Raw genomic sequence first — 9,463 nt, forward strand, 5'->3', positions numbered from 1 at the left:
ATATTTTTCTAATTTCACTTCATCAACACCATTGTGTTCTGATCCATCACATATAATTCAGATTAAAAAAACAAAATGGGTAAAAAGCCAAGGGGGGTGAATACTTTTTGCAAGTCACTGGATATACTGTATTTTGCTATCAATGTTATTCCCTGTGGCAGAGAAAGTGTCATACTACAACAGTAATCAATTATATACAAATTGTGCCTAAAATAATATAAAAACAAATGTTCTTTGTAAAGGGAGTGGAACCCAAGACCTCACAGATGCTGGCAGCAGCTCGGATAAGACATGAGATTATTCTTAAACTATAGAATATTCCTGGTGTAATTTGGGCAATACAGTCATTGTGTAGGGCATTATAATAGGAATGTATCCATGAAAAGCTTAGAGATACTTTTTTGGGAGCATCATAGCACTTTGCCAAATGCAGGAATTTAGGAAACTTGTCAAAGACCGAGTGCTCTAACTATCAAGGAGTATCAGGACACAAAGTAAGAATCAGTGAAGCAATAAAACAGCAGCCAAAATTTGTATTGTTAGTATTGTAGAAAAATGAAAAAGTATAACAGGTTTAAATGTAGAATGCCAGCCAAAACTTTTTTGTAGCTTATCAATGTCAATCGCAGGGATTGGGGCGGCCAAAGCCGCTACTTTGCTTAGGGACCCATTCTGCCTTAATCTTTTCCTGCTTTGATAATGTTGCCAATGCCCACCTGTCCTGATGACAATCACTCCCACCATTTGTCCTGGTGTCACAGGGACGGGAAGAGAAAATAACCTTTCCCAATGAGGTCACAGACAAAAATAAAAACTCAACAGAAACTTTGACTCTTCCCCACTCTATCCAGAAAAAGAAAAATGAAGTTAGGCTTTAACATTTTATAAACTTTATAAAAGCAGTTTTAACCAAATAGCAGAAATGTTCCAAAATTAAATTGTCATCACTGTAGGCTGAAATTGTAGTTTTAGTGTTCATTGGGTTTGTTCATCTTTCTTGCTTGTAGAGGAAAGAAAGGGCAAGGGCCATCATGTTGAATTAGGGACTGCACAGTCCGCGCCCTGGAAAATATGTACAAGAATTATAAATGGCTTTATGACAAAACAATATAAATTTAAATGAAAAAAATATTATTTTATTGACTTCATGTCCTTTCGTTGTGGTATGGATACATTTAGTATAAAATAAAGTGTTTGGAGTTATGGGAGGGGAACATTTCTTAGACAAGTCTGCTAAAGCATAATGTAAACAGCATTTAGGTAGATGATGATGATCGTAGACCAATCTATCCAGTTGCAGTTGGATTTTAAACATTTTTTTGGGAGTGTTTTCCTACTCTTACCCCCACTTTTCCTTTTAATAAACAGGCATGCTAGAAAGGTCTGAGTGCACGTGTTTATGGGTCTTAAACCATAAATTGCTTTTGGTGGTCAAGATAAAGCCAACCAGAGTCAAAGACAGTTGGTTACAGATGAGTGAATATTGGAAAATACCATAATTTCTTCCGTCAGGCATATCAGTTGAAAAGCAGTCCAAAGGCCCAGTGGAGAAGAGGGGCAGTAGGCCAAGACAGCTCGGGCTCTCTGTTTTTTTCTTATGGGAAATATTTTAACATATGCGCCAATGACTGTAAAGAAATTCAACTTTCCTTCACTCTTGCCCCACCCCTTCCATTCCAAAATGCTCATTCCCTCTGGGTATGGGGGAGCATGATGTAGTTGTTCACACCAGCAGCCAATCACTAGGCCTGAACATTGTCACATGATGAAGGAGATTACATCATCACTCCCTGTGAGCTAAGTAAAGCTAGGCATACACTGTTCCTTTTGCAGGATGAACAAAACAAATTGAACAGGTTCCCCCCATCCACACTTGGCAGCACTGATGGATAAATCTCTTACTGCAGGTGTTGGATATTGACCAAATTGGATGCAGCTGCTCTTTGGTCAACAATTTTCCCTCCAGGCTCTTATGATTTTTTACATACAAGGCTGTTTGCCGGGAGTGTTGGATGTTGAGGTTACTGAATGCTGTTTGGCAGTATATGGCAAAGTCTGATTAGGTCCCCTATCCTTAATTTCCCCTAGGCCATCTTTCAAATCTGGGCTTTCCATGATCACAAATGTCCTTTTTATTTAGAGTATATCCTACCATTTCTACTAACCTGTTTTCTGCGCAGAGCACACATTCACTGCTGTAGGTGTAGCCGTCTGTCCCACAGATTGGCTTATCCTCATACACACATGGATCGGCGTACCTAGAACACAAAGGCTGAACCGGTGTTAACTACTTCTTTAGCAGGTTAGCTGCAAACAGTTGAAAATTAAAATCAATGTATAGTCATCTAGGTCAGCTTGATAAATAATCCATATTTCATCTTTTAAAAGCTCTTGTTTTTAGTTTGTAATTATTAGGCATGTGCAATTCGTTTCGTTCCGAATTCGTTTTTTAACGAATTTCGACAAATTCGTTAATTCGGGAATATCCGAATTAACGAAAACCCGTTTAACGAATTTTTTCTGAATATTCGTAAATTCGATAAGATTGGACATTCATAAATTCGTAAATTCGGGCATTCGTACATTCGCAATTTACGAATGTACATTCGTACATTCGTACATTAGTAAATTAGTGAATTTGTAAATTTGTAAATTCGAAAATTCGGAAATCTGAAATAATAGTTAGCTAATAATAACTTAACTATTAGTAATTACTAGTAACTTTTAAATTATAGGTATTGTAATTTCCTTTCAAATTTGGCTGATAGTGAACGTAACACATACAAATTTATCCAAAGTTATGAATGATCCGAAAAAACCGAATGGAACGTAATTAATTAATAATAATAAATAACAATAATAATAATAACAACCTTTTATTATTATTATTTATTATTAATTTGTTCCGTTCCATTTGTTTAGATGCAGCATTCGTTTTGGATAATTCGTAACTTCGGATACATTCGTATTTGTTACGTTCACTGACAGTCAAATTTGAAAGGAAATTACAATACCTATAATTTAATAGTTAGTTACTATTTCAGATTTTTGAATTTTCGGGTTTTTGGATTTTCAAACTTCGAATTTACAAATTTCCGAATTTTCTAATTTACAAATGTACGATTTTACGAATTTACGAATGTACGCATTTACAAATGTACAAATGTAAAAATGTACGAATGTACGAATGAACGAATGTGCGGATTTACGAATGTACTAATGAACGCATTTACGAATTTACGAATGAACGAATTTATGAATCGTGATCATAACGAATGACCCGAAAAACGAAAAAAATAATAAACTAATGAAACGAAAATGAACTAATTTTTTGGCTGTGCACATGTCTAATATTGGGTATGGGCCAGTCATGTTTTCTCATTGCATACTCAGGTTTTGCTTCCAAGTTTGCAGTGCTACTTAAAGACTGTGAATCAGCTGAATCACTGAAAAAATGCACTTCCTGCGTGGCTGATATTTTTTACTAATAGTTGTGAATGGGCTGCCTTAATGCAACATATGTTAACGTGCATGTTGTAACACACTGCAGAAGTTTCAGCACAGTGGCTAAGTGGTTAGCACTTCTGTCTAGCAGCAATAGTCATTGGTTTGAATCCCGATCACGACACTACCTGCACAGAGTTTGCATCTTCTTCCTGTGCCTGCATGGGTTTCCTCTCCCACTCGAAAGACATGATGGTAGGTTAATTGGCCCTAGTATGTGTATGTATGAATGTGAGATAGGTACCTTAGATTGTGAGCTCCTTGAGGGCAGGGACTGATGTGAATGAATAAATATGTGTAAAGTGCTGTGTTAATTAGCATGCAGATATTTTCCCCCCTTTTTGTCATGGCACACTATACAGTATGCTGTGCTATTAAAGTCCTCCATTTTTTTTATTTAGATAAAGATAATCTTTTTCCATTTTTTGGCCCATTAATATTATTTATTTCATTTATGTGATCACTACTAAGTATAGCCATGGCCTCAGATAATCTTTAATTGCTCACTGAGGGCTATATCAGGTATTAAATTGGGAATGAAACTGGTCTGTCACTAAACACATTCATGTCTTTCTAATATTAAACATTTTCCTGTCCTTTATCTTACCACTTGTGGTTTCTTCAAACTCGGTGCTGTAAATGCCAGACCTGCAGGAAGAAAATATGCAATCTGGTATATTAATGTATTCTTTCAGGTACATAAAAACTCATTTTTTTACCTTGTTGTAGGCATTAAAAACTATACTACTAGTACAGTAGTGGAGGGCTGAAATCTGTCTTTATAATAGTCTGCATCTGGCGAGATTTCTTGCTATGTCACCAAAATGGAACCTGGGAAACAATTGGAACAGTGGGTTGCAGATTGATGTGGCTGAAAGCTGGTGGAGAGCTTCAGAATTACTTCAAAATTGCTGGTAAAATTACCAAGATTCTGGCCAGCATAAAGCAAACACCCAAAAATTAGATGCAGATCAGAATGATCTATGCTTAAACATGTGTAATCGTTCCAAGCAAATGTACAGAACTATGCTCTAAGATAGGAGCCAACAACCTAAATCACATGTATTGTGCACACCCAAAGCCATTTTCAGTTGCACCTATCGACAAAAGTATTTGATATTTCTCATTAAATGTATTTTGTAATATTTTCTTGAAAAAAATAAAAAATGTGTCATAAAAAAGTAACTCTAGTAATTTCTTTAAAAATACTATCTAATTCATATTAGGAAGCTTACACGGCAAATTCTTACTGTATGTTTGAAAAAGATAGCCTAGCCTTTGCATTATCTCTGCATTTTAAGATACAGTGGGGACGGAAAGTATTCAGACCCCCTTAAATTTTTCACTCTTTGTTATATTGCAGCCATTTGCTAAAATCATTTAAGTTCATTTTTATCCTCATTAATGTACACACAGCACCCCATATTGACAGAAAAACACAGAATTGTTGACATTTTTGCAGATTTATTAAAAAAGAAAAACTGAAACATCACATGATCCTAAAGCCCCATACACACTATCAGATTTTCTGCTGATTTTTTCTTTCAGATTTACCAAAACCATATAATATGAGGTCAAACCTTAGGAGTTTCAATTTGTATGCAATCAGTCAGGCCCTTGCACTACATGCTTTTGGTAAATCTGAAGACAAAAATCTGCAGAAAATCTGATAGTGTGTATGGGGCTTATGTATTCAGACCCTTTGCTGTGACACTCATATATTTAACTCAGGTGCTGTCCATTTCTTCTGATCATCCTTGAGATGGTTCTACACCTTCATTTGAGTCCAGCTGTGTTTGATTAAACTGATTGGACTTGATTAGGAAAGCCACACACCTGTCTATACAAGACCTTACAGCTCACAGTGCATGTCAGAGCAAATGAGAATCATGAGGTCAAAGGAACTGCCTGAAGAGCTCAGAGATAGAATTGTGGCAAGGCACAGATCTGGCCAAGGTTACAAAAAAATTCTGCTGCACTTAGGGTTCCTAAGAGCACAGTGGCCTCCATAATCCTTAAATGGAAGATGTTTGGGATGACCAGAACCCTTCCTAGAGCTGGCCGTCCGGCCAAACTGAGCTATCGAGAAGAGCCTTGGTGAGAGAGGTAAAGAAGAACCCAAAGATCACTGTGGCTGAGCTCCAGAGATGCAGTCGGGAGATGGGAGAAAGTTGTAGAAATTCAACCATCACTGCAGCCCTCCACCAGTCGGGGCTTTATGGCAGAGTGGCCCGACGGAAGCCTCTCCTCAGTGCAAGACACATAAAAGCCTGCATGGAGTTTGCTAAAAAAACACCTGAAGGACTCCAAGATGGTGAGAAATGAGATTCTCTGGTCTGATGAGACCAAGATAGAACTTTTTGGCCTTAATTCTAAGCAGTATGTGTGGAGAAAACCAGGCACTGCTCATCACCTATCCAATACAGTCCCAACAGTGAAGCATGGTGGTGGCAGCATCATGCTGTGGGGGTGTTTTTCAGCTGCAGGGACAGGACGACTGGTTGCAATTGAGGGAAAGATGAATGCGGCCAAGTACAGGGATATCCTGGACGAAAACCTTCTCCAGAGTGCTCAGGACCTCAGACTGGGCCGAAGGTTTACCTTCCAACAAGACAATGGCCCTAAGCACACAGCTAAAATAACGAAGGAGTGGCTTCACAACAACTCTGTGACTGTTCTTAAATGGCCCAGCCAGAGCCCTGACTTAAACCTAATTGAGCATCTCTGGAGAGACCTAAAAATGGCTGTCCACCAACGTTTACCATCCAACCTGACAGAACTGGAGAGGATCTGCAAGGAGGAATGGCAGAGGATCCCCAAATCCAGGTGAAAAAACTTGTTGCATCTTTCCCACAGAAGACTCATGGCTGTATTAGATCAAAAGGGTGCTTCTACTAAATACTGAGCAAAGGGTCTGAGTACTTAGGATCATGTGATATTTCAGGTTTTTTTTTTTTTAATAAATCTGAAAAAATGTCAACAATTCTGTGTTTTTCTGTCAATATGGGGTGCTGTGTGTACATTAATGAGGAAAAAAATGAACTTAAATGATTTTAGCAAATGGCTGCAATATAACAAAGAGTGAAAAATTTAAGGGGGTCTGAATACTTTCCGTCCCCACTGTATATACAGTACACATTGTGTGTGTGTGTATATATATATATATATATATATATATATATATATATATATATTTTTTTTTTTTTTTTTTAACCAAACATTTTATTGTGGAGAATCTTCTAGATCCATATGTTGTATATGAAAGTGATTGATTCTCCACAAACCAATATTTGGTGAAAGTCATATTCAGCCCTGGTTCACATTGGTATGATTTGACATGCAATTTGACATGTCAAATCGGCGGCAAAAGCTGACAATGGCACAGTCCTAATCAGTGTTGCGCTGCATTTGCAGCGCCGTGCCGATTTAAAAAAAGTCATTTCTGTACTACTTTTTGTGATTTCGGGCTGCGATTTACATTGTCATCTGTGCAGAAACCTGCACGGATGGAGAGGATGGATAGGATGGAGAGGGATTAGAAAACAACAACAACAAAAAATGCCTTCAGTTATACCTAAATGTGTAAAAGGTTGCTGGCTGTTACTGCAGGCAGACACCCCTGGTCTCTGCAGTGCAACAGTGGTCATCTAGGGAGATCCACTACATGCAGGTGCAATGGTGTGCACACGTTGCTTTTTGGGCAGCCTATTCATTTCAATGGGCTGCCCAATGTACGAAAACTACACAAAAGAATTGCAAGCACCTTTTTCTTTTTCTTTTTTTTTTCTGCAAAACACATGACACTCACAAGTATGTGCCCAGTTTTGGGTGCATCAGCAGAGGTCCATTGCCATAAAGCTCAATTCACTGTTCTGTTAATGATTTATATTTAACATAACTGTTATTTAGTGCAATGACAGTCAATGAAAGCTGAAAATAGCCACGCTGATAAAAATAAAAATGTTATTGTTTCATGAAATTAACCTGATCAGATAATTATGAGTCAGAATAACTCATATTCCCAAATATCTTGCAAAAAGTAGTCCAAAGAAGGGAAAGCAGCCAAGCACAACTCTTCTCCCCATCACAATCATGTGACTATGGTAGATATCTTGCCTTTTCTGAAACTGGCACAATTTTGCTAACATATATGTATATGTATGCCCCTAAACACACCCTCATAAATTATCTCATGAAAAGACACTTAAATATTTTATGCAGAATTAAGTTACAAAAATAAATATTAACAACAACTTTATCAGTGCCTATCAGTGCAGCCTCACCTGTGTCCATCAATGCAGCATAACCAGTGACCATCAATGCAGCCCCACCTGTGCCCATCATTGCAGCCCCACCTGTGCCCATCATTGCAGCCCCACCTGTGCCCATCATTGCAGCCCCACCTGTGCCCATCATTGCAGCAGGACCAGTACAGAGGAAGAGAGAGGGTGGCCGGATCATACAGCTTACATTTGAATTGCTGTCCGCTCACGGGCACACAGTCACGCCTCCTGACCCGGCCCCTGTGACAGACAGAACACGCCCTGGCATTGGACCGGCGTTCTGTCTGTCACAGGCGGCATATCAGGAGGCGGGACTGTGTGTGACCGCGAGCAGACGGCAGTGCAAAATCTGGTGTAGCTGTGCATAGAAACCAATCAGCTTCCAGGTTTTTTTTTTTTTTTTTTTTTGGTCAAAGCTTAATTGAACAAACTGAAGTTAGAAGCAGATTCTGTGTGCACCAGTTTTAGTAAATCTGTCTCTTTCTGTCTCAATGACAATGAACACAAGAGCAAATGGAGGGTTAAACTCCCTAACAAGTACACAGACAGCAATCAAAACTCGCCTCCCTTTGTGTAAAGCTAAAAAAAAAGCCTTTACATACACTTTAAATGGAGATTCTATCTTCCTGTGTAAATCTATTGATTTCCTATTCCTTTTACAAAATATTAAATATTGATGACTCTCAGGTGGTTTGCTAGTATACAGAAGCTCTTACCTGAGACCAGACAGACCACACTTGGAGCGTGAAGGAATTCATGTCGATCAATAGAGATGAGTGCAGCTAAGATGAAGCACCTTCCTGTATTTGTCCCATATTTGTACAGTTCTCCCTCTTTATCTAAACAGGAAAGATTTACTGCAACAATTATCTTGCATTTCCTTGATGATATCATGCTCAACACATCCATCATTACGTAGCCAATTTAAAGGTTATCTGTAAGTTAATGTGCAAACAATATGAAGAATTTCAGTATACAGGCATACCCCACGTTTAAGTACACAATGGGGTTTATTTACTAAAGCTGGAAAGTGCAAAATCACGCTCCGCTCTGCATAGAAACCAATGAGCTTCTAACCCCAGCTTGTTCAATTAAGCTTTGGTAATAAAACCTGGAAGCTCATTGTTTCTATGCAGAAGTGAGCCTGATTTTGCACTTTAAAAGTGCAAAAAGTGGGGCATACCCCACTTAAAAGGGGTATGCCTGTATATATATATATATATATATATATATATATATATATAGTCTTTAGTCAGATTTATATTTAAATACATTATCTCTCTTTTTCTATGTTTGATTTACTGATGAGTTGTAAAATTCTTTCTGTACCATGGGCAATCACTGGGATATTACCTAAATGAACCAGTGATCTCAAAAACCTAATTGTATGGAAAATGAACATAAAAGTAATGGTCTTTTGACCGAAGTTCAGTAGGAGCTGCAAGAAGTGGAGTTTTAGTAAACCCTCCACTTAGATAACTATATCCTCCCTGCTCGGTAACAAAGGGGGCCACTGTGCAGAAATCATTTTGCTTCCCAAGTGTGAAACATACCCATTTCCTCGTAACTACCACAAAAAGATATATTCTTGTTGTAAATTAATAAAATATAATTTTAATTTACAATAGTTATTTATAAAATAAGATAGATTTGTAAGTAGATAGATAGAATGTTAA

General features: G+C 37.9%; 1 long non-coding RNA gene across 1 annotated transcript; it reads right to left on the reverse strand.

Annotated features, from left to right (window-relative positions):
* LOC141112041 (uncharacterized) lies at positions 1–8,591 on the reverse strand. The gene is made up of 4 exons (XR_012236514.1): positions 8,504–8,591; positions 4,112–4,152; positions 2,166–2,272; positions 1–1,062 (listed from the first exon to the last, which is right to left on the reverse strand). It is a non-coding gene; the product is annotated as an uncharacterized lncRNA (long non-coding RNA).
* Positions 8,592–9,463: the final 872 nt, after the last annotated feature.

This window comes from Aquarana catesbeiana, linkage group LG11 (assembly GCF_042186555.1).
Source record: "Aquarana catesbeiana isolate 2022-GZ linkage group LG11, ASM4218655v1, whole genome shotgun sequence".
Lineage (NCBI taxonomy): Eukaryota > Metazoa > Chordata > Amphibia > Anura > Ranidae > Aquarana > Aquarana catesbeiana.